The following is a 25,583-nucleotide window of genomic DNA, read 5'->3' on the forward strand; positions in this document are numbered from 1 at the left end:
GTAGCTGTAAGCCAGCAAACAACCGAGCAACTAACCACAACCAACTCAATTTTCAGCAAAATTATTTTATAAAAATGTTACAAAAGGCAACAAAAAATAAAAGGAATACAGACATACACATATACTTACGCATAAAAAGCAACTGTGCATAAAATATACAGTACACGAACGTAGTAACCGAGTAATGGGTTGCGTGTTAATGACTTTCTAACGAAAATTCTCCATCGACACCACACAACCACGCTTCAAACCACAACGAATCAGCCAACAAAAACAACAATGAAAATTCTAAAAAATTTACGAAGTGAAAAACTGTGTATTGCTGTGTTAGTTCTTCATTTTCATTACACGCTGCATATTTTCATTTACTGCCACACAGCGTGTCTGTGTGTGTGTGTCGGTGCAGGTGTCTGTGTGTGTTAGTGCAGTTTGTTATGCATGTAGGTGTTGATTGAGCTGTGCCAACCTGAAATACCGATTAGACAATAAAGTATTTATTCGACTATGCGCCGGCACACGCGCGCTCCAACGCACTGTGGCGAGGTACGAATAAAAATTACTATGTAGTGGTTATTTATTATATGGAGAAACTATTTAAATCTTTTTAATGTATATTACAAGTACTGAATTTTGACCTTTCAATACCCAATAAAAGAATTTAATCCTGTTAGCTCTCAATCATTAAATGTTTTTAATCATTGTCCATTGAAAACAATACTATGATGCCTCAAATTACAAAACCTTTCATCAAATACCTTTAAATTTCACAAATTTATTTAATTTTCATTGTTTTTCATTTTTATAAGTGGTCTTAAACGATGCAACAAATCCCTCCGTTTACATATTTTTTTGGTAAGATTTCAATCTGGCCATCGCTCGTTTCCAATTGATAAACGTCAAAACCTACTGAACTCGATTAGCTGTCAAAGTTCAGTAGGTTTTGACGTTTAGCAATTGTTCTCTCACTTCCAGTGAGAGAGGAGTTAAACATCTCTTTATCTCTGGTGGCGAGAATGCTGCCCGAGAGGGTGGGGTTGGGGTTACGCTTGTAATTTATTGCTGCGTTTTACCCTTTCGTCTGCGTTTTCGCAAAAAAATATATGTATGTATGTATATAAAAGCAACGAAAATAAAATAATAAATTTGTGGCATGCAGCTTAATTTGTTTGTATGTATTTTAATTTGATATTTTGCGTTTACAAGGCGAGCAAGCGCAAGAGTTAAATATTTTATTAATCTTCTGGGAATGATAGCTGCATAATTGAGGCTAAGGGTAGGAAATGTCGGTGTGCGGCCGTTTGATTATTTTGACCTTCGGTCAGGTAAAAATGAAAATGACATTAATCAACAATTAATCGGGTTTCTGTGGGTGGAAGCCTTTCTTTTTGCTTTTGAGAAGTTGGCAGAAATTCACAAAGTTGGTAGGATTTTTAATTGAAATTTTGTGAATTTAAGTCAAGGTTTGGTTAGCCATCGTACTTATGTAAGATACTAAATGTTTTAGATGTTAAAACTGTAAAGTATTTTTCTTATTTTCAAAGCCATTTAAATTTTTCAAAAAAAGAAACTTAAACACCTTTTTCTAACGCACCATTCACCCATTTTAATTTAGTATTGTGTATTTTAATCATATTCGTATTGTACCAGTACATTGTCTAAATACTAGACTTTATTGTGCCTCTCAATCTCAACTTAAGTTAAGGTATCTGTCACTTGTCATGTACACTTCTTTTCCCGCGCTATTCCCAATTATTATTTCATTATTTTGTTATGTTAAGAAAATTGATAAATTAGTTATATTTCCATCAGTTGTTAGTTGTCACTTGTCATCAGTCACCATCTGTCAGAATTTATCTGTCTTCTCTTATCATGACTATTGTTTTTTATTCGAAAATTGTTGTATTGTTCATTCATATTTTGACAGAGTTTAGTAAAATTTACTTCGATTTGTCAGTTGTCATCTGTCACATACCATATAAATACTAGTACGGTCTCAAGTTTATTTTTAAATTCAGTTGTAATTCTAGCGCGAGAGAAAACTATAATTGTATATAACGGTTTCGAATATCAAGATCAGATGGATCTGCGCTAAATATCGCGGAATTAACTTTTTGAACATTGTTTATAACGTTCTAACTCCATTATTGTGTGACGTAAACATAAGTATTGTATATCAATTGATTGGACCTTAAGGTATAGTGGTTTCAGACCTTCCAAATCCACCATCAGTTCCGTTGAAATAGGAAAGTCTCTCCAAGCCGTTCGTTACCAAACAAGGTTTTTGGCAGGATCTTGCGTTTTTTTTTCAATATAATTCTGGAAAAAGTGGTTCGTGCCCTTATATGAATTGCAGTCGCAATGTCTGTTCTAAAAGTGGTTACGATGATACCGGGGTACGCAAATGATATTGACATTGTAGGCCTTAACAACTTATCTGACAACAAGTCAAAGTACCTAGAGTTCATATATCTTGGAACTACGTCGTTGGTGGCAGCTATACATTTGAAAAAGTTAAGGACTTTGTAAGTCTTGGAATAAGCATAAATTCCAACTATAGGTGCTACTTTGGGATCTGTAGGCAATTTAGAAGCAGATCTCACTTCCGACGAACAAATATTACTTTCTAAAACACAGACGAACAGAGATAGGAAAGCACTTGGAACATTCGAAAGAACTGTTCTTCGCTAGATCCTAGGAGCAATCCGTGTGATTATGAATATCTAAGAATTTTGAACTATGAACTGTATGAGCCCCACGTCGACATGGATATAAGCGCATAAAAATTCAACGAAAACGCGGATTAGACTACATATATCTTAGAAGATGATACTCCAGCGAAAAGCTCCTTCGATTCAAGATCCATGAGTGGAAAATGGCAGCAAGGGCGCCCAGAAATCCAATAGAAATACCAAGTGCATAGCGATCGATCTGAACTTGGGTTCTACAACCGCAGTGACCCCGCAAAGAATAAAAGCAACTGGTGGCCCCAGACCGACCAACGGCCAAACCGCCAAAGAAGAAGAAGATTATCGATTCTTAGATCTACTTGTGGCACTCTATATCATTTGCATATTTGTCTAGTGCTAAATTTTCAACCCTTACTAAGTTAACCTTTGCTTCAACAAAATTGATAAACAGCTTCTTCAAAGCTGTTGATGAACTGCTGAACTTCGATCGGTTCAGATTGTATAACATTAGTATAACCATATACATATGTATATGAATCGATTCTGTGTTGTAGGTTGACATGTATTTTCTACACATTTCTAAACCTGCTGACTAAATGCAAAACAAGTCTCACTATATCGACGATTTCTCGGGTTTACCAGAAATAGTCACATGTCACTTGTCAAGGGTTACATACTTGCAACCTACTATTCATATATCGTTCTCGAAATTTGGTTTGTGCGGACATAAAACCTTTGTCGTTTTAAGTAACTTTTTACATACAGCCTTAGTAATACGCGTCATAATTTCTATACGGCCATTTCCCGTATTTTGCTTGCTACGTCAGTCTTCAGTAGTCATACGTTACCTGTGATTCACATTCCATTGCTACCTTGTCTTATTACCGTTATCTCGTTTCCAAACCATATTTCCTTTCTCGTTTTGCATCTTATCCACTTTATTTGCAAATTTATTGAACTCTAAACACTTAATCGACAATTCCTCCTTCATTGTGATAATCACTGCCTAAAAAGCGACCAATATCTCAATGATCTTCTAAAAAGTTGTGAAAACGTTTTGCCACTTATCGCAAACGCTATACAATAAAGCCAGTAAACGGTCGCGTAATCAGTGATTATGCCCAACAAATTGCCTTCATTGCCTAAATGCCCAAAAAAATACACGCGAATTGATGGGAATATAAATAAGCCGCGACTGCATAAAGTTCGTAGCCGCGGCATAATTGTGCGCCACAGCATAATGTCGAAGAGGAAAAGCAAACATTTTTGGCAGCTCAATACAGAGGATGTATGTATGTATTTACGCATGGAAAGTGGGACAAGTGCTGCCGCTTGGCTTTCGGCCGATGGAATTTGATATTTTAAGTAATTGCGCCAAACCACCGCCTTACTATGTAAATTTACGCAATTTCCTTTTGATATTGTCCACATAACGCACTTACCGAGCTCCCTTTGGCGCAGCAAGCAAATAAGGAAAATTTCCATATTTTGTTTAGAAACAAATACGACTGAAATTTCGGGAACGTTTTGAGGAAAAAACGGTAAATAAGTACTTATTGAATAAGAATACTGGCACAGAGAGAGAGAGAGGGAGAGAGAGAATTATATTTATATAGTGACGAATGGTGATAGAAAAAGCGAACTGTGGAGCAAAATATCCAGCAAATAATCCTAATAAATTTTTGGGTAAACAATACAAGGAGAATTAAAAAACAAAGGAAAATTTATCACTTAAAAGTGTATTAGTGTCACAGTATGAGTCAAATAAATAACCAATTTTGGAAACTTACAAAGGCTGACCCACCTAAGTGCAAATAACGGCGAAATTAATTACTTCTTTATTTCGATTTGGGGAAATGAAATAGCATGAATGTGAATTAAAATCCGATCTCATTATTTATGGAACTCAGTTTCTTCTGTATTACCACCACGGGCACGCTTGCAGTAGTTCAGACGCTGAACCCAATTTTTGACGGTTTTCAAGTATAAATTCGATGATACTGCTGCAATTTCACGTTCGATATTCCAAAAAAGGTCATCAATCATCGCTGGCTTGTTGACATAGACCACGGACTTGAAATAGCCCCACAAGAAATAGTCTAACGGCGTCAAATCGCACGACCGAGGCGGCGATAACACGTTCACCAAACTTGGTTTTCAATAAATTGATCGTGACATTCGCTGTGTGGCTTGTGGAGCCGTCGGGTTAGAACCACATATTATTCAAGTCCATGCCATCCAATTTGGGACAAAAATATTCGGTTATCATTGAGTGGTAGCGATTCCCATTCACGGTAACGTGCCGGTCTTCATCATCACGGAAGTAGTACGTCCTAATGACGTCGCCGGCCCATAAACCACACCAAACCGTAATTTTTTTGGGATGTATGTGGGATCTGTTCTGCCTGACCTATAACGCATACTTTGCTTATTGACGAAGTTATTCAGCCAGAAAGGAGCCTAATCGCTTTACGATGAAAATCCGTATCATTTTTAAGTTGGTGCTCAGTCCAATTAATGAGCATACGACGATTCTGGTGGTAAAGCGGCTTCAATTCTTGCGTCAATTTGGTCTTGTAGACCAAGATCTTTTTGCAAAATTCGCCACAGCGACGTCACAGAGATGCTCAACGCTTGAGAACGACGTGTGAGGAACTGATTTAGGTCTTCCTCAATTGATGCGCTAGCGGCAGCAATATTCTCGACACTATGGGCACTTCTTTGTCTTACTGGCAGGGGAACATTTTGACCTGTGCCTGTGGATTCAAATTTTTCCACCAGCTGATGGATTGTAGATCTGACACGATGATTATGACGACAATAAAATGGACGTATCGTTGAGGCCACTGACTCTGAATTTCGGTAGAAAATTTTAATAATTTCGACTTGTAGTTGGATCGTGAATCTTTCCATGATGAAATAGCAAACCTTAAAAAAGAGAAATTTCAAAAGAGCTTAAAAAATATAGGTCGTTTGCTGTCCCTATCGGTCTACTTTTGTAGCGTACCTATTGAAAAACCCGTTATATAGTGAGGTTAAAGGAAATAAGTGATAATAAAAATACCTTATAGAAAATGCATTTTTACCTAAGGGTCCTTTATAAAGTAATATTACCCAGAAACGTATGGTTAGAATACTTGTAATGTTATGTCATGGAGGAAATTTTGAGGAGAGATCTTCTCCACAGAAGCTACTTTCGACAGAGTCGCATTAAGTTCTCCTGCTATATTGACGAATAAACTAAATGTTTATATGTCGCTCATTATATCCGTTCTAACACGTTCTAGTATCAGAACTAGGTTTGTACAGTCGACAACTTACAAAGTGAAAAAATGATAAGAAGCTCATCCACTATGCGCTCTAAGTTTGTCTAAGGGTATTTGCCTTAATTATCGATAACATCAAGCTATTTCATTGTCTGAATCATTGCGTTATTGTTGGTAACTGCAAAGACGATGAGCTCGCAAGAAAGGGAACCCTTGTCTAGATTACTTCGTATTGAGAATGAGTTGGCTTTTCGTTGGCCTCTTGTGTCCCAGCGTTGAACCTTCGGACTACGCGAGAGCTTTCTAGGCGCTATTCAACAGCTAGCTCCTGTGTGACTGCAAGATTCTTCTGGGCTAAGGCAAATTTCAGAAGACTAAATAAACTACTTGCTCTCAGTTAGGTTCCTCTGACCGCAATCGTAGGTGTTTTCACTGCACGTTGTCCAATAGACGTGCATACGGCAAGATTGAAATTTTGATTGGACGCAACTGTTAAAGTATTTTTCAGGAATGTGAGGTGACACTTTCTTCTCTATTGTCTAGCTATGGTAAGATTGAGATTGAAACATATTGGAGGTCATACGTATTTTTTTGGATAACCTGTCGAAATCGTCTGAAATTATATCGAGTGCTTCAACAAATTTGTGGCAGGCTCAAGGCTTTTTTATTTATGAGAGCTGTTCAAGTAGAATCCGTTTTTTATCGATGTTTGTACATAACCTCTACGACCTACTTTTTGAAGCCAAAATTAAGCAAGACTAAGATAAGACTTTTTCGACTACCCGATAATATCAGATCGCTGTACTATTTTAATGTCGTCGTATATCTCATACAGCTTATCGGTCCATCGAATCAGATATTGCAGCTGCCAGTGCGCAAATGATCATAATCTTCCACAGAATCTTTCTTTCGAAAACTCGTAACGTCGACCCATCAGATGTTGACGTGACGTGGGGGCCATGTCGCCACTGCGGCGACTGTTTGTTTGATGACAGGAGATGTTTCGTCTTGTCCTCGTTCGCTACCAAACCCATGATCAGTATCATCGGTGTACGTCAACAGCTGTATACTCTTATAAAAAATTATGCCTTCTCGGTTCAGCTCTGCAGCTCGAATTATTTTCTTCAGCGATATATTGAAAAAGTCGCACGATATGGAGTCACCTTGTCTGAAACCTCATTTGGTATCATTTGGTATTTGACGGAGCTGTCGGTATTGCTCAACGCGTACACAGCCATATTAATTTTTCGTGCTGTCAAAAACTTACATAATTTTTAAGGTTAAGGCACGCGTGTCTCAGAGCGCCACTTGAGTACCGTAATATTCCCACGAACACTCAAGATAGATACAAAATGGAACAAAAACGCGTAGCAACAACAATAAAAGCAAGGAAATTCAATATGATTATTAAAAGCACGCGGCCAGGACACCAAAGCATCCTTTCGCATGCATATTACTTCGCTAGTGTGTTTATGTATACATATGTAAGGCCGCTAAGAGGAATGTTTGTATATGGTTACACACAACAACCAACAACGAGCGATATAATTTTCTATGAAGCAAACGCAGAAAGTATAGCGCCCATCAACAACAATGCCATTAGACGGGGGCATATCAAATTGTGCACGCTGAAGGCTGACTTGACTGAACTTTGGCGCAGAATGTGTAGTTCGATGGCAGCGCAGACAAAAGCATTTTATAACCAAAGGCAAAAGGATACGCTGGTACAATAATACACCTTCAGAAGCGTAATAAATATGTGTTTATGCACGTTTGTTTATGTAAGTGGCTGTGTGTGAGTTCGCGCAGTCTGTCGGTGGTGAACCGTGTACAGCAGCTTGCTCGCATAACGGAAATAGGAAGGAACTTCATAAAATAATATCGAAAGGCGGTGCAAATAACATACTTACACATAAGTATGTATACCCCACTCAATTTTATATGGCGCAATGGGCGTTTTTGGCGTCAACAACTGACAGACAAACTAAGCTGTGCTTTGCTATGCTATGCTGTGCTATACCATGCTGATGTATGACAAAAGCGTGCGAAAAGGCGGCGCACAGTGTGAGATTTAGTCAATCTAGCATCTCGAAATTCAAAAAAAAAAATGTTTTCGTAACTCGCTCATATTTTTTTTTACGTGAGAAGAGACCTCAATTGTTACGCAAACAAACACAAAAGAGAATAAAAAAATGTTATTGCTGTGATAACAGCTATCAAACACGTGCAATTGCATAGCATGCTACAATTGATTTGCAAGCTTGCATTGATCACAAAAGTTTGAATGATCAGGTCGAAGTTGTGAGTGGTTTTTTTGGCCTAAAATATCTTTTGTATTGAAGGTTATTACTTAAACTTAAAGTTTTTGTTTTATACAAAATTCTTTTTGCACTCAAGTATTTTGAAAAAATTGTTTTATAACCACCTGAAAGGTAAGACTAATTTTAAAGTTTTCAAATATTTGATAGACTAGAACTTCCAAGTCCCACGGAGTTCCGCGATGGGAATGCCAGCAGAACCTTTGTTAATGTACCCAAAACAAATTTAAAAAATAAAATCCTGCCCATTTTTTGCCTTTTTTTAGTATGAGTGAAATATCGCGAGAGGAGCTATTTTGGATTTGGTTGAGCAAGGTGAAAAGCAAAAAAACAGAAGCGGTCGAAAAGCGCGTTATATCAATTTTTGGACCAGATGTTGACGATACCAAAGTTAAAGATCGTATAAAAAAGCTTTGCTTCTAATTTCAATCGCGATGGAGCAAATCTCACCGTCATAAAGCAAGATTTATGCATGACAATGCTATTTGGCTAAGTTCAAAAATTTCTGCTATTGATTTTGCTCTTGAGCACGCACCATCAGCTTCAAACAAATACCTCAACGCGGAACTATGAATGAGATGAATGCCTTATCACAGCGCGAAATCGATGAAAATATGCTTGCTGTTGGTCTTTCACCTCTACATGTCTACATAAGGTTTATGGAGTGCTTGTTGCACATTTCTTACCGATTGGAAATAGAAAAATGGTACGTATCAGGCGATGAAAATAAGGAGAGCGTTGCAAGAAGGAAGAAAAAAATACAAGACAGGTTTAGGAACGAAATGGGTCTTCTTGTGGATATGCCGAAACAGAAAACAGGAAACACAAATGATGGCAATACGGCCAGAAGATTTTTCAAAGAAGCAGAAAAAACATCGGATATTACAGGTATACATCAAGCGGTATCGAGTAATACTTATTTGCATAAACAGCGGCTATTTTATTAATATAGATGCGTTCCAAAATTTTACGTCAGAAACAAGAGAGCTTTATTTGAGTTTATATCCTTGGTACTATATGCCAGTAGCTCTCCACAAAATATTGTTGGAGGAGCTATCATTTCTTCATGCATTCTTCCCATAGGAAACTTTTTTGAAGAAGCGCAAAAAGCACGCAATAAAGAGTCGAGATAGTATCGCGAACTGTTCACAAGAAAAACGTCCCGAGTTGACACCAACATAGATTTATTGCAAAGGTTGCTTATCACGTCAGACCCTTTGATTGCAAGTTTACGTTTGCACCCAAAAACCAAGCGTTCTACTTTACCTTCTGAGGTCATTGCACTTCTGTCTGACACCCAACTAAATGATGAATTTGATTATGATTATGATTTAGCATAAAAAACTTTGCTTGCAGCTCTCTGGAATTTTTATTTTTGTACAAATTCCTTATTTTTTTTATTTCTACTTTTCGCTTTTTACTTTTGTATAATTTGTATATAATTTCTTTATTTTGGTTTTTGATTAATATCTTATTTTGAATATTTTCCATTCTTTTAAGAACTTTCGTTGAATGTTTTAGTTTTTTTTATTTTTCTCATTTGCAAAAATCATCGAAAACTAAAGTTCGAAACTTGAAGAATTTTATAGAAATGGTTGTATGTGGGTGCTTATATCAATATATCGACAAGTTTTAGTTTCAAAATCAGGTTTTAGTTAGAAGAGAAAAAAAGAAGAAATTTTGAATATAAATGTGTAAAAAAAATTGTCCCCAACTAGTGTTTTTGAGGATAGTTCGGAACTAGTCCCCTTTGACACTAGTTGGAACTAGTTGTCTAACACCATATTGAAGCTTATAATCTCCTTAACGATCGTGCCAAATTTCAAGTTCATATCTCTACAACTTCATATAAAAATTAATTTTGAGATGCTAGATTGACTAAATCTCACACTGTGCGGCGGCGTGGTAAAAAGTTGGGTGTGTCAGTGCCCTATGCGCGGCTTTTGCATAACAACGCGTCGGTTCCTGAGTCTACTCACACACAAACGCCATTTAAAATTTTGTTGTTAGTAAATTTAGTAGGCAACAGCTGGAAAATCAGCCGCCCAGCTTATAAAATTCCGCCAGTTTTTTCTTGAGTTTACACATGCTGCATGCCGCCTGTTGCCACGCTGCTCCTCAAGTTATGCTTCACACGCTTGTTTTCCCTTACGATTGCCACCCTATTGCTTTGGTCGCGAGTTACTTGTGTTCTCTTGATATCCCCACTAAGTTCCTTCTCACACATACACACATTTTTATGCAAAATATATGATTCCTTTATATTTTTTTGAATGCTTGGGGCGTTTTGTGGCACGCTATCGCCTCGGCTCCTCTTACTTTGCTCTCTGGCATCTTGCATTGCGCGCATTTTATATTAGCAATCATCAGCGTCCGGAGGGAAGTTGAAAACTACAACATAATCACTTCTGTTCGACGCCGTGTGGCAATAGTACTTTTATTATTTACTTCCTCCTTTTGCTTGTCCCATATTTTTTACCTTTTCTTTTCTTATTTTTGTTGTTTTTTCTTTTTTTTGTGAATATTTTATATTCTCCGGGAAAATCGATAGTCATTGTCGTTGGCAGTGGAGTAGATTTAGATTTGAATGCAAAAGCTTAATGTTAATTTATGCCAGCGAGTAACAGGTGTTGCAGATCCGAAGCTTAAGCACATGCGGGCCGAGTTGTGTAGGCTTAACGAAGTTTAATTGGTGCGGTTTTGTGTGCAGAGGAATGAATGAACTTTAAAGGTTTTTTTGGTGCATAAAGTTGGAAGGGGACTACTTTAATAAAATTTTAATAAGAAAGGAATTGTTAAGCTTAGTTTATATCGCACATTATAGGTTTGTATGCGTTCCGGATTATGAAATTAAAGACAGCTTTTGTTGCAGCCGTTTCCATATTAGTTTTTTCTAGTACTATATAGTAGTTAGTGCTCTCCGTGTGAACTTTACTACTACGCAGAACTGGTCTCCGAAATATTAGAGCTGTGTTCGTTGAAACTAGACTAAACTTAAGCTGTAGTCTATAATATACTTGACAATGGCTGAGAACTGTTTGGAAAAGCCGTTGCTGATTATTGATGGACTCCCGACTCTATAGGATTATATACATATGTTCTTGTTTATCAAGAATTCAGGGAATTAGGGTTAGGTTAGGTTATAACACTGATCTAGAGAGATCACACGAGGACTAGTATATGTAGTGCTTTGTGAAGCCATATAAAAGAAGAACTCCTGTGTTCGAAGTTATATGCGCTTTGTAGCCAATACAAATTTGCAGAGGCATTTAATTTCCACTCCCGGCAGATCGGTGGGATGCCTGAAGGTATGCGCTCCAAACTGTTTGAGTCTTGACCTTCCGAACGCGGGACAGTCAAGACGGAAGTGTTGAGTTGTTTCCATCTCATCTTCTTCCATACAGCGTCCGCAGATGGCGTCTGAAAATATTTCCAACATTACAGCATGAACGCCGATTGGGTAATGGACTGTTAAAAGCCCCATAACTAGGGAGCGGCTTAGCCCTAGTTAGGGCAAAGAGATCACTACATATCGTGTGATCGATCTGGGCCAAAAGGCTACCAATTGTGGCCCAGCTTCGGCGATTCCCAGCTGAAAAAAAAACCACTGAATTAAATTGTTACGATCTTATGTTGCATACTTAGAACTTATGAGTTTTAAAAGATTTCTTTCAAGGGTCTGTCAATCATATTAACATCGATAATAACTCTTATCTGAACTCCACTTATTAAAACATTAGCTATATTTTCTAAAAACCTAATCTAACATATGATATTTGAAATAAATTTAGTTTTTAAAGTAAATCGATCGATCCACATCTAAGTCATATAATTGAATAAATTTTAGATATTTAGTTATTGAAATCTACATTGAAATAAAATTTAAATTTATTTATGTATATTTATCTTTTTTTCCAGAAAACGACAAGAAGATTTGCTTTGAAATCAACGAACACGACACCAGTAAGTTGTGGTTTAATATTTTCCGATTTCGAATTTAATGACATAGAAGTTCTTCTTGTATTTCTGTTCATAAACTGTATGAAAGACATAATACAACTTTAAGGAGACATACCTCACAAGATACACAACAGCTTAGAGTTATATTTTCTGTCATTTCGTCTACTCGATATAAATATTTTCAAAATGGGACTAAACTGGCTTAAGTTGTGTTAAATTATTGATCCTAATAAGGATATGACTTGGTATGTTGTAGGACTTATCACTTTTATAAAATTGATCATAAAGAAGGTCATAAACCGACAAAGCGCTTTTAGTCGATCACAAATTTGTAAAGGCGGCTAATGTCAGCATCACCTATGTATCCTGGTTCGCTGAAGGTATACTTGTCGAAATGTTTAACAAAGTCTTGACAAAAGTACCTGGATGTGTCCGCTTTACGTTACAAGCAGTTCAGTAGATATTCTACGTTCTCTTCTAGACCAGAAGGACCTCGTTGTCGCAGAGAAGCTGTCGTCGATTGTAAGATCGTAACATATCTTCTCGACTCGACTGTTAGCTTATGTATAGTTCATTAGTTTGTAAGGCTATTTTGAATGAATTCTCTCTATGGATATACATTTCCAACTTCATTTAAAGAATATGGCAAGAAATCCTTAAAATTCACGAAGTAATATTATTAAAAATATATAAGACCGCATTCTGATCAAATTTAACTTTGATAGGAATCTTACAAATTAACAGTTATTTTCGGTATAAAGTCTCCCATAGGCATTAAAACCTATTTTTTAGGTATTTGGAGTGTTTAAACGGTCTAGCTTGTTTTCGACAAATTCTAGACAAGTTTTGATATTATTTGCGCTAAGGTAAGTGAAATCTTCTATGATATTGATTCACACATTGTAAAGGGAATAATATGGTATAATTTGAAATGGTTTGTGTGGGAGACATAAATTTGACCTCGTTTGAACCTTACCTTAATTGTAACATTACTGCGCCTGCCTGGCTTTAGCTCGTTTGGTATTAGTTTGACTTCAAGTTTTACATGGCATGACTACTTGATCTACTTTAATTCCATGTTTTGGCCTTGAGCCGAGTTTTTTGACCAATAACTTTTAGCGGAGTCAAAGATCTTTAGCGAAGTCAATAACTCGTAGCGAAAACAATAACCTCTGTCGTAGTCAGTGATACTTAGCGGGATCAATGACTTTTTATGAAGTTATTGCCCCTCGGCAAGGTCAATGAGGTTAGTTTCAAAAGTCGATCATTTGTCATCATATAATTTGGGGGTTTCATATTATTTATAATGGGTGATAAATTTCGAGGTTACTAACTTTTTTTTTAAGAAAAAACACAGAAACTTTAACTGTAATGGAGATTATCTCTTTCAATTGTTGACCGCGCCTACGTCTCAGATAGTCCATACGCTGAGTTTGAGATTTTGGACTTCACATACATATCTCCATAGGAAAAAGTCTAATGGTGCAATTTTTGTGGAAAATCGACCACCCAAAAACGGGAAATTATCTGCTCAATGAAGTGTTATTTCAAAAAATCCATAGATTGATGTTATGAGTGGACAGTGGCACCGTCTTGTTGAAACTAAATGTCGCCGAGATCACGAGCTTCAATTTCAGGCATCAAATAGTCGGTTCTCATGGTGCGATAACGGTCGCTATTAACGGTCACGTTCTCATAGTCATCACTTTTAAAGAAATATGCACCAAACTGTTGATTTTTCTCGATAAAATGAAAGCTCTTGAATCTCTTCAGGTTGCCCTTCATACACATTGAGCTAGAAATGGGCCTCATCGCAGAAAAAAACTTGGCTCGACATCAGATCTTTTTGGAACTTTTCAGTAACCATTCACTGAAGCGATGTGGCTTTGGAAAGTCGAGCGGCTTCGGTTCTCGCACAAGCTATATTTTGTACATTTTCAGTTTAAGATCTCGGCGTAAAATGCGCCAAGTCGTTTCATATGCCAATCAGAGTTGCTGCGAACGCCGCCGAATTGACTCTCCACGGTGTTCGCTTGACGCGACTAACTCGTGATCTATCAAATATTATATTGTTTATGTATATTTAGTTGTCAGTCACATATGTATTAGTGAACGGTGGTTAAAGGTAGGTTTAAAGTCGTAACTGAAGCTCCTTAACAAAACTTTTAAATTGGAACTCCATGTTAAATTTAAAAACTAAATTTCATACTTTTCAATCCAAAAAATAGAAATTTTTAAATTTACATTTTCGACAATGTGAGCATAAATTGGACATGTGTTTAAGCGCGCTTACATGCGCCAATGCAGATTTAATATTTCGACATTAATATTCAATTTAACGGCATTTAAATAATATATAATACAAAAATGTATGGATTTTAATAATTTAAGTTACAGCACATACATAAAGTAATAAATATATGAGTATCCGTTTGTACTATATGTATCACAACTGAGTTTTATATGCATAAATATGTGCTTATTCATTATTCACCTGCAATAAATTCGGTTGAGCATATCGCCCTTGCGCATTTGGCCCAAAACAAAGTGAAATTAAAATGTAAAATTGAATTAAAATTGTAAAATTCAATAAACATGCAAATTATGTGATGCTGCCGCTGCCGCTGCACACGCTCCTGCTGCTGCTGACTGCACAGTGCTGCCTGCATATGCCGCAATAGAGCAACAACAATGTGGGCAGCATGAAAACAACCAACAGCGACATGCACACTTCATTACAGCTGTTGTTGTTGTTGTTGATTGCTGACATTCTTGTTGTTGTTGTCGTTGCCTGCTGCTACTGCTATTGAAATGCATTGCTGCATTTGAATAACCAAAACGTCCGTCTGCCTTTGCGTAAGGCGTCGCCATGCCAGCTCAGTAAGCACAGCGCCCATGCAACATAAATAAATGTGCAAAAGTGCGTGCAACGTACGTAAATTTTGTATGTTGTATGTATACGTGTATGCGTATGTTGTATGTATATGTGTATGGGTATGTTGCATGCATATGTGTGCGTATGTCGCATGTATGGGTATGAGTAAGTTGTGTGTATATGTATGGGTACATGCAACATATGCCCTCACAGTGTTGCGTTCATGAAATATTTGCTCGAAATATTGCAACGACTGCTGGGCTCTTAGTCATTATCCTTGCCACGCGTTCACATTTTAATTGCTTTGAATTGATTTAACGCAACTTCGTTTGGCCACGCTGCTGTTCAACTCTATTTGATGATGAATTTCTCTATGATTAACAACGAGCCGCATTGTTTGGGCGCCGCTTGTGGCATTGTGAGAGGGGGCGCATCTTGGAAAATGAGACATACATATATGTGTATCTATGTATATGTGTGTGTGACAGATTGGCTATTGCCGGCGATCCTTGAACCCACACGGACCATTTGTCAGCTCTCAATAAGTTCAAATGCAAGCACATTAGCTTTCTCCACACCCACTCCCTGTAACATTTTCTGTCATTGTGTGCATGTTGGCGCCTCGTTCGGCATTGTTGCATGTGGCAGTGTTGCTTTTGAAGTGTGTGTATTTTTGAAAGTCATTACTTGCCACAATCAAATTTTCCACAAACTGCGCATTTATGGTAGGCAATTTCAGTGCTCGTAATTATCCTGTTATTTTCCTGCAGTTACGAACCTTTTAATGCGCAAATTTTTGTTGCCACTTACGGTAGTATGTGTTATTGTATGTAAATACCCTGCTCACATGCGCTCATTGTACAAAAGTTTTATTTACACACTCTCACAATGGTTGGCTGTGTGAGTCTGACGATTGGCATTTAGTTCCCTGTTAGCTGGTAACAGCTCAGATAATTAAGCGTAATGAAGTCTTTCATATTTGGACAATGGAATAATGAAATCGTGGCTGGCGCGGGGAGTCCATATTTATGTAGTGTATGAGTATGTTCGAGGTGTTTTCGAAAATGATGTGAAACTAATTTCGGTTATTTGGTTTCGTAGATTTGTTTACATTTATTTTGAATCGGTATGTGAAAAGTTAATCTCGACTAATATACAGGATGTTATACATCTAATTTTTGAACCTTCCTCATATTGTTTCAGCGATCTGTCTGGAAGGAATTGGTTCAATTCTCTTCATAAAATATTTTATCAGGAACTGTTAGATAAATAGATAAGAATTCCACCGCGACCTAAGGTCTAATGAGCGTCAGGAACTATAACAATCCTCAGGAACTATTATAATCGTTTATAACACATACAAAATATTCAAGCCGAATCAATTTCGTTGGCTTTAGGGATTCTTAGTAGTTCATATTAAGAAAGCTGTTTTCTTCGGCAGCTTCCGTTTGAAGGATAAAAAACATTCTTCTTGTATATTACATTATAGACCTTGAACGCTACAGGCTAGTCTCCACATGTAACCAGAGGTTAATGCATTCAGAATCCTGAAACTTGGAGGATGTCAACAGATCTTCAGCAGGACTGGTGTGTAGGTTCTGATATTCTGTTCTTTGTATATTTATGAAAGTAACAGTTACTGTTAAACTTACAAAACTTTTTCTTCAAATTTTGTAACCTTAAAAGTATTATCGATGCTATAATATATATTCTCATAGTATAAAAAGATATAAAAATTTGCATCAAGCTTTTCATGGGTCAGTTTCACCGGCAGATCAACTTATTCGTTTCTACCATTGCCGTGGACAATAATTAGTGCACAATTTCGGAAATATATCTCGCCAAATAAAAAAGTTTTGATACAAGGACTTGCTTTTGATTGGTCGTTCGTAGTTTAGCGCTGTGGTGGAGGTACTGGGGCCCGTATATAGAGGCGGACAGTCAGATATGACTAAATCAACTCAGTTCGTCATGTTAATCATTTACAGGGTGTCCTCCGTTTCTTATTGGTGATACAAGCTAAGTGGCAAACTTAAATTTATCCCATTCAAGGTATAATAAATTTTTCAATAATTCATAATTTCTGGTTTCCTGGTTTTTTGATATAACCGAAACCCCATTTTACTGGAACAAAATTAATTTTTTCCTCCCTAATTTAAAATGTTATTTAAATTTTTTTTTAGTGATATATTATACTCTTGTAACCTGTTGTTTCTCTCATGTTGTTGCAGAGTATAATTTTTTAGACCTCCTAATACTATTTGTCGGCCGGTCCATCTATCCGTGCAAGCTTAACTCAATTAAAAATTGAGATATATGCCCCAATATAAAGTTTTCCCCTGTCTGCGATCCTTGCCAGTTGCAAGAGTATAAAATGTTCGGTTGCACCCCAACTTAGCCTATTTTTACTTATTTTTTCATCATTATCCCTCGGTTAGGACTTATAATGTATTGCAGAGTACATTGCGCCCTACATTATTCACTCACATTATGCTATGACAATCTACACTAAATCACATTAGCTCACGCTAAAAGCTACTACTTTTAAATTATCTCAAATAAACTGTGTAAAAATGTTGCAATGATTTATAGCAAACAGCATTGTGGCGGAAAAAAGTTTCTCGCACACACACCTCATTGCATGAGTAGCGGATGGGGCGCGTAAATCTTAACAACACTTTAGAGCGAAGAACTGTCGACATTAACAACATGCAATGCGGCTTTATATCTACCATGTATATATCTAAATCCGCATATATTTTTGTAACGGGCTTCGTTTTATTACAAATAAAATATGAAATGAGCTGGCGGAGGAAATGAAATGTGCTAAAGGCAGGCAAACGGATAATGGTGCTACTGAAGTGTAAAACATGGCACGATTACGATGTGGAATAGCACTCGTGTTGCTTATATGGGACGAGTACACTACAGCGCTAAAAAGACTATAATTGTGTAGTATTTTATATATATAAGACTCTGCAAAGAAATGTTGGAGATACCTAAAAATATTTTTTTATAAAAAGCCACTTCTTTAATTAGTACCGAAATATTGTTAAATAACTGAAGAAGATTGTTTGACAAACTCCAGGATAGTACTACATATAAGTATATAATGATACTATGTTTTAAGATGCATTCCCCCTCTATTTAATAGAGTACCTTGTGTTAAAGATACATTGGTCCTAAAAGCTTCTAAACCTTCATAAGTTAGAAGGTGGTTCTGGTATGGCATTTGTTTATGAACTGTGTTAGCAAACTTTGTGATTAGACAGATAAATTCAAAGTTGAGGCATGCACTGCGATCCGTGGTCTGTTGTGCCTTCAGTCAAAATTAGTAAAGCTCTTGTGTTAATGGTTTTGATATATTTTTTATCGGATACATTTGCTCGATGGCCTGACTCCTGCTTCTCACGAATGCGGGGAAACAAGGGAGTATGCATTCCAATGTCTCTGTTCTTTGATCTAAGAAGCGACACAGATCCGTTAAGCAGTAACCTATGTAATATGTACAGATAACACCTTAGTCTGTAAAAATATAAAATCTACCTTAATTTGTTTCTGGGAACTGTTTTGGTAGTTTCTTGAACTGCTTTGAATCGAACTATCCCAGAAATAGCCTTGCCCATAGAAGACCGGCCACTTCCAGGGGCGATTTTTACTAACCCTTTCCTCTTTCCGTAACTCCTCTCAAAAAGAATGGAGACCCATAGCGAAGAACGGTTCAAGTCCTCACTGATTGCCGCAGCTTCATTCAGTAGAAAATCGGTTATCTCCTTTCCATTGATAGAACCTATAGATCTATTCACAATGATCCATGTTAGTAAAATGTTATTTTCCGTGACAACCCTATTAAGCATATTGTCACTGCGAATGACAATCCGTTTCCTGTCTGCCCCTGAGAAGAATTTCTGCATATCTGCCAATTTCCTAGACTTTAGCTATTTCTCAAGAAAACCTGCCCTGTGTATTGACAGTTTGGTGCGTGGTCTCACGATCCCAACGCCAATTCCATATGCCGTTTTCAAACCCTTTATGTATATTATTGTAATGTGCTCGTATGAAGGTGTTCCTCAAGGATGGATCGCTTTGATTCTCTTTTGCTATCTTTTGCTATCCAGTGAAACTTTGAATCTTTTCGGAAATTATGTATTCGAATCTATGTATACTATGGAAAGTATATAACTTAAAGGATCGTTGACATAATTTATGATCGGTTTTCTAATATACTCTTCGATTTTTCTCTTGGATCTATGTTGTAAATTTGTTAAGAAAGTAAACGAAGAGGAAGGAAAGTATTCCTAATCGGAAAGATCAAAATTAAATCTAAGACATTTGTAAAGTGGGTTGGGTTTTAAATACGCCTCCATTCGGAAAGTCCAATTTTGGGCAACTTTTTCGAGCATTTCGGCCGGAATAGCCCGAATTTCTTCGGAAATGTTGTCTTCCAAAGCTGGAATAGTTGCTGGCTTATTTCTGTAGACTTTAGACTTGACGTAGCCCCACAAAAAATAGTCTAAAGGCGTTAAATCGCATGATCTTGGTGGCCAACTTACGGGTCCATTTCTTGAGATGAATTGTTGTCCGAAGTTTTCCCTCAAAATGGCCATAGAATCGCGAGCTGTGTGGCATGTAGCGCCATCTTGTTGAAACCACATGTCAACCAAGTTCAGTTCTTCCATTTTTGGCAACAAAAAGTTTGTTAGCATCGAACGATAGCGATCGCCATTCACCGTAACGTTGCGTCCAACAGCATCTTTGAAAAAATACGGTCCAATGATTCCACCAGCGTACAAACCACACCAAACAGTGCATTTTTCGGGATGCATGGGCAGTTCTTGAACGGCTTCTGGTTGCTCTTCACCCCAAATGCGGCAATTTTGCTTATTTACGTAGCCATTCAACCAGAAATGAGAAATGATATGTAGACCATAAATCGGACGTAAGGCGCGAAACACATTTCGAACCGAACACTGATTTTGGTAATAAAATTCAATGATTTGCAAGCGTTGCTCGTTAGTAAGTCTATTCATGATGAAATGTCAAAGCATACTGAGCATCTTTCTCTTTGACACCATGTCTGAAATCCCACGTGATCTGTCAAATACTAATGCATGAAAATCCTAACCTCAAAAAAATCACCCGTTATATGTATATATTAGAATTTGCAGTGGCATGTAACAAAATATACGCAAGTATAAATATGTGTGTGTGTGAAAATTGTGTAAAATGTGGAAAATATCGCGTGGCATATTAAATTAGTTCGGCAGCCTGTAGGAACATGATGTAGACGCATGAAAAGCTGCTCGGCGCTCTCTGCGCTTACAAAAACTCACATATATTTATATTTCATACATACATATATACTTAGATATGTATATCTGTAAACACTTTTCGCTGTCTCTGCACATTTGGGGAATTGAAATGGAAGAATTGCACTTTGAATGCAACCGACTGTGCCAATACAAAAGCAAAAAAAAAACACTTGTGCGCCATAACTGTATTAGTATGCGCTTGTTGACATCAAATGGAAAGAGAAATTTTTGGTTTTTGTCCTTCGGCGTTAATAAAAGCGAATATCCTAGTATATAGCGGCGAAATTGTTTTGATCGCTTTTTTGTTGCTTTTGTTGGTTTTGTTTTGGCAAAACACCATCAGCGTATTGCTTGTAACAGTTGTTGTTATTGTTATTTGTATAGCTTTGTCCCTTTTGTGCATTCGAAATGTGAAAAGTTTTATTAAAAACGTGCCTGCATAAAATTATTTTTGAAATTGTCAATACCGGAGAGATGCGACATGAATTTGCTTGCGAGCTCTTGTGTTTTTGGAATTGAAGAATGGAAAGAGGAAAACGTATAATGACATACCAGTAACGAGGTGAGCGCTGAGAAAGGACTGGAAATGAAGTTTCATATCTAGGCATAAACATTTTCGATGTCTTATTGCTCCAGACCTCTTTTTGAAAGGTGAAAACACGTTAACTTCGATTGGCGACAGCGTTGCCAGGTTGAAAAATAACTTAGAAAAATACAATACTGAAATAAAAGGAAGCTAAAATTTTGAATATCATAAAATAATCATGTAATTGTAATTTTTCTATATACCATAAAAAGAAGCTGTAATACCCTTCACAATTAAAAAATTTTTCTATCCAACAATTTGGTTTTGACCGATAAATTTATATGGCAGCTATTAGATATAGTGGTTCTGACAAATGAGCCGCTACTTGGCAAGAAAGTACGTGTGCAAAATTTCAGGTATATATCTTAAAAGCCGAGATATTGGCACAAATACAGAGAGCCAGATATATATGGATAGACAGAAAGACAGACATGCCAAAACGACCTTTATACATATAATATATCTACATTTATATATACACTTTATTGGGTCTCCGAAATTTCCTTCTGAGTGTTACGCATATATATATAACGGGTGATTTTTTTGAGGTTAGGATTTTCATGCATTAGTATTTGACAGATCACGTGGGATTTCAGACATGGTGTCAAAGAGAAAGATGCTCAGTATGCTTTGACATTTCATCATGAATAGACTTACTAACGAGCAACGCTTGCAAATCATTGAATTTTATTACCAAAATCAGTGTTCGGTTCGAAATGTGAAAATCCGCTTTTTTATCGACAAATTTTGTTCAGCGATGAGGCTCATTTCTGGTTGAATGGCTACGTAAATAAGCAAAATTGCCGCATTTGGGGTGAAGAGCAACCAGAAGCCGTTCAAGAACTGCCCATGCATCCCGAAAAATGCACTGTTTGGTGTGGTTTGTACGCTGGTGGAATCATTGGACCGTATTTTTTCAAAGATGCTGTTGGACGCAACGTTACGGTGAATGGCGATCGCTATCGTTCGATGCTAACAAACTTTTTGTTGCCAAAAATGGAAGAACTGAACTTGGTTGACATGTGGTTTCAACAAGATGGCGCTACATGCCACACAGCTCGCGATTCTATGGCCATTTTGAAGGAAAACTTCGGACAACAATTCATCTCAAGAAATGGACCCGTAAGTTGGCCACCAAGATCATGCGATTTAACGCCTTTAGACTATTTTTTGTGGGGCTACGTCAAATCTAAAGTCTACAGAAATAAGCCAGCAACTATTCCAGCTTTGGAAGACAACATTTCCGAAGAAATTCGGGCTATTCCGGCCGAAATGCTCGAAAAAGTTGCCCAAAATTGGACTTTCCGAATGGACCACCTAAGACGCAGCCGCGGTCAACATTTAAATGAAATTATCTTCAAAAAGTAAATGTCATGAACCAATCTAACGTTTCAAATAAAGAACCGATGAGATTTTGCAAATTTTTTGCGTTTTTTTTTTTTAAAAAGTTATCAAGCTCTTAAAAAATCACCCTTTACATGTTACCGGCAATAAAGGGCAATATTTAGACACTCATGGTCTTAGTTTTGTTAAAAATTAGGGAATTCTGACTAAACTCTCGGCAGTTGGTCAATAATATAATAATATTTTCGAAATCATCCCTGCAGTCATCTGCTTGAAGCGAAATTGCTTCCTAGGAGCATCAACAGGTTCTTCCTCAACTACGTCGGCGACTTAAGACAATAGGCCGACTAGACTTCGAACGAAATTAACTTCAGACATGCATTGACCACCATTCACAGTGGAGCCGTAAACACCTTCACCGACTCGCCCTCAATGAATGGAGTACTTGAAGTCAATGGTAGTCCATTGTAGACGAAGAGCTCGAGTTGCCGCGGGAATCCAGAGTGACCCTTGTGGAGCTTCGTTTTGGATACTGTATCAGTCTTATTTATACAGAATCGACCCTGACATATCAAACATAAGTCCAGCACGAAACGAGTCCCCGCATGATTCTAACCACCTCTCTGTATGCCTAGCTAAACCTACACATCTAACACCTCTCACCCTATGGTCAGACCGCGACACCTGGACAGGCGGTTGATGCTTCTGGAATGCATGTTTTAAGTATGCCTCAATCAAAGTGGTATAAGTGCTTCGATAATTGATTCCAACGAATGCCAAAGTGCAGAGATCTCAATTAAGACAATTTTTGGAAAAATAATTAGACGATTTTCTATGACTAAAATTTGTTTTTGATCTCTAATCCCGAAACAAAAGAAGCAACCTACGTATTTGGTAGATAACTTTAGTAGAGTGTTGGTCCGCCGTCGTTTAGCTTTTCGGTGATTTGAAGACGAGTACGGAGGATTTGATGTGATAGAAACATAATTAGTCCGCAAATAAACTTTTACACCTTGTGAAGTAAGGCCCGAGAGCTTCATCAGTTCCTGAAGATTATAGGTATAAATACTGGCAGATAGTCGTTCTAAGAAGCATCGACACTTCGAAAACGGTATTCCGTTAATAAACCAGTTATTGAAAGTGGTCTTTCTATTTACTTTCCGAGATCTTCTCTTCGACTTGGATTATTGTTTTCTTGAAGCAATATTCGTAGGAGGTTTTAACCTTGGATGTGCTGTATTAGTCGATTCGAGCAATAATCATAGTGTTTTGCAAACAGCAGAAAAATAACGATGCCCGTTCAGGGTGAAGTAACACAAAAAAGCATTCAGTCCACAGAATATGTAACTACATAACGGGAATTTAAGAGCTCCTTACTAATTTTTTACTTATCAGGCTTCGTTTCTCAATCTCCACGCACTTAAAATTTAATAGACCTTGTTTTATTCGCACCTGTATAGCTTCTTCATGCATTCTTCTCCTCTAACACTAACAAACACAATCGTATGTGCCGTTATTAAGTGCGTGACCGAGTTCATATTCGAGCGCGTCAGCTAGCGCACAAATTACTTATGCTAGTTATGTTGCATGCAATACAACACTCAATTCGCTTGCAGCGGCAGCACTGCAATGCCACGAGGACGTTAGCGAAAAGACACGCTAAGCATGCGCACATACACGCACAAACGACGCTCAAGCAATAAAAATGCATATGTGCGCTAATATACACTTGTTCATACCACACAATAACGGTAGCAATAACGGTAGTAGCTGCGATGGCGTGCATGCGCGACGCTTTGCTGCAATTGCTGTTATTGCCATTGCTGCTATGGCAGCCATTGTCGTTCCCTTGGCGCAACACTCAAATCGCGTGGCAAATAAATTTGTCAAGTTGCTGTTTTTCAGCGCCGCAACGCCATAACGCCATTGTGGTTGCGCTAAATAAGTTTTCTCGCACTGTCTGCGCTGACTGCCACCGCTTGCCATTTATTTTAAGCCCAACACACACACACAACGCTCTCGCCCGGCTTGTGCTTGCCTTTGCATCCGCTTCTTATTATTCTTCCGCGCTCTAGCGTCTGCGTCTGCTTCAGCTTCAGCTTCTGCTCTGGCATGGTGACGGTGGCGGCTTCTAAGTTATGTTCCTGTCGTTCAGTCTGTTTGTCACGTTTGCGCTTGGCGTACTTCTAAATAAATAAATGGATTTTTATTTACGAGTATTTTCACGCAACAACAAACACACAAACGCCGTTGCGCTGTGTTGCCGCGTTGCCGCTGGCTCAGCAATCATCTCGTCGAATGCGCTGTATTGCTGCCCAATGCAACGCTTCATGTTTGCACAATAACTGGCAGCGCATATATCTCAATTTTATTTGCGTTTTTGTCACCGTGCTCCAGCTCAAGCTCAAACTCAACTCACCGAAGACGCTGCAACACTTCGTGATTGTGTGTGTGTGTGTGTGCGTCTGTGTCTCTCTGTAAGAGGGCGGAATGCATTTAGTTGTATCCTTTTCACAATATCCTAGCAAATTGCACATGACTTGACAATTTAATATTTCTCTTCCTTCGCCAGTGTTTCTACGCGCACTAAATTCACACTTGCCCATAAACACACAGCTTACAACAACTACACAAGCACACAAACAACTACTGGCTTGTGGCAGTCTTCTTTTTGTTGCATAGTTTCTGGCGTATTTGCTGACAATTCGTGTGCCAACAAATTGCCGCGTTGTAATGTGTGTTTTTGTAAGCTCGACTTTAGCGCTTAATAAAATACATTTGCCGTTTATTTAATACACGCTGCGTGTTCTTGTTGCTGTCTTTTCTGCTATTACTCTAATGCATATGTATTTGTTGGCATTCCATTTCTGCCAGCACTTGTTGTGGCCGCTAAAAAAATGATTTGAAAATTTATACATTTTAGCTCGAGTGCAATTTGACCAGTCAGCGCAACATGCCTGTGGGCAATTTATGCAATTAGAAATGCGTTTTGACGTCGAAAATGTTCTGGGAAAAATTAACATTTTATAAAATATTTAAATTGCTAGCGTTTTTAGGCTATGAAATACTATACGGTCATTTTCTAATTGTTTGGATAAAGTAAGTTCAGTTAAAATACTATTTAAATTAGATTGAAATGTTGACTTCAGCTTTTACTGATCTTTTTTATTGAGGATACATACTAACAAGTTAAAGCTTGCTGTAATCAAGCTTTAAATTTTTGAATTATAATTGT

At 37.5% G+C, this 25,583-nt stretch overlaps 1 protein-coding gene across 9 annotated transcripts in view; it reads left to right on the forward strand.

Annotated features, from left to right (window-relative positions):
• The window catches only part of LOC105230008 (kazrin), a 268,925-nt gene that overhangs the window by 35,353 nt on the left and 207,989 nt on the right, over positions 1-25,583 (forward strand). For all 9 annotated transcript variants that reach the window (XM_049450729.1, XM_049450730.1, XM_049450731.1 and 6 more), the window contains exon 2: positions 12,190-12,234. The gene's annotated coding sequence lies outside the window, so the exon portion shown is untranslated. The remainder of the gene's footprint in view (positions 1-12,189; positions 12,235-25,583) is intronic.

This window comes from Bactrocera dorsalis, chromosome 3 (assembly GCF_023373825.1).
Source record: "Bactrocera dorsalis isolate Fly_Bdor chromosome 3, ASM2337382v1, whole genome shotgun sequence".
NCBI classification, from domain to species: domain Eukaryota; kingdom Metazoa; phylum Arthropoda; class Insecta; order Diptera; family Tephritidae; genus Bactrocera; species Bactrocera dorsalis.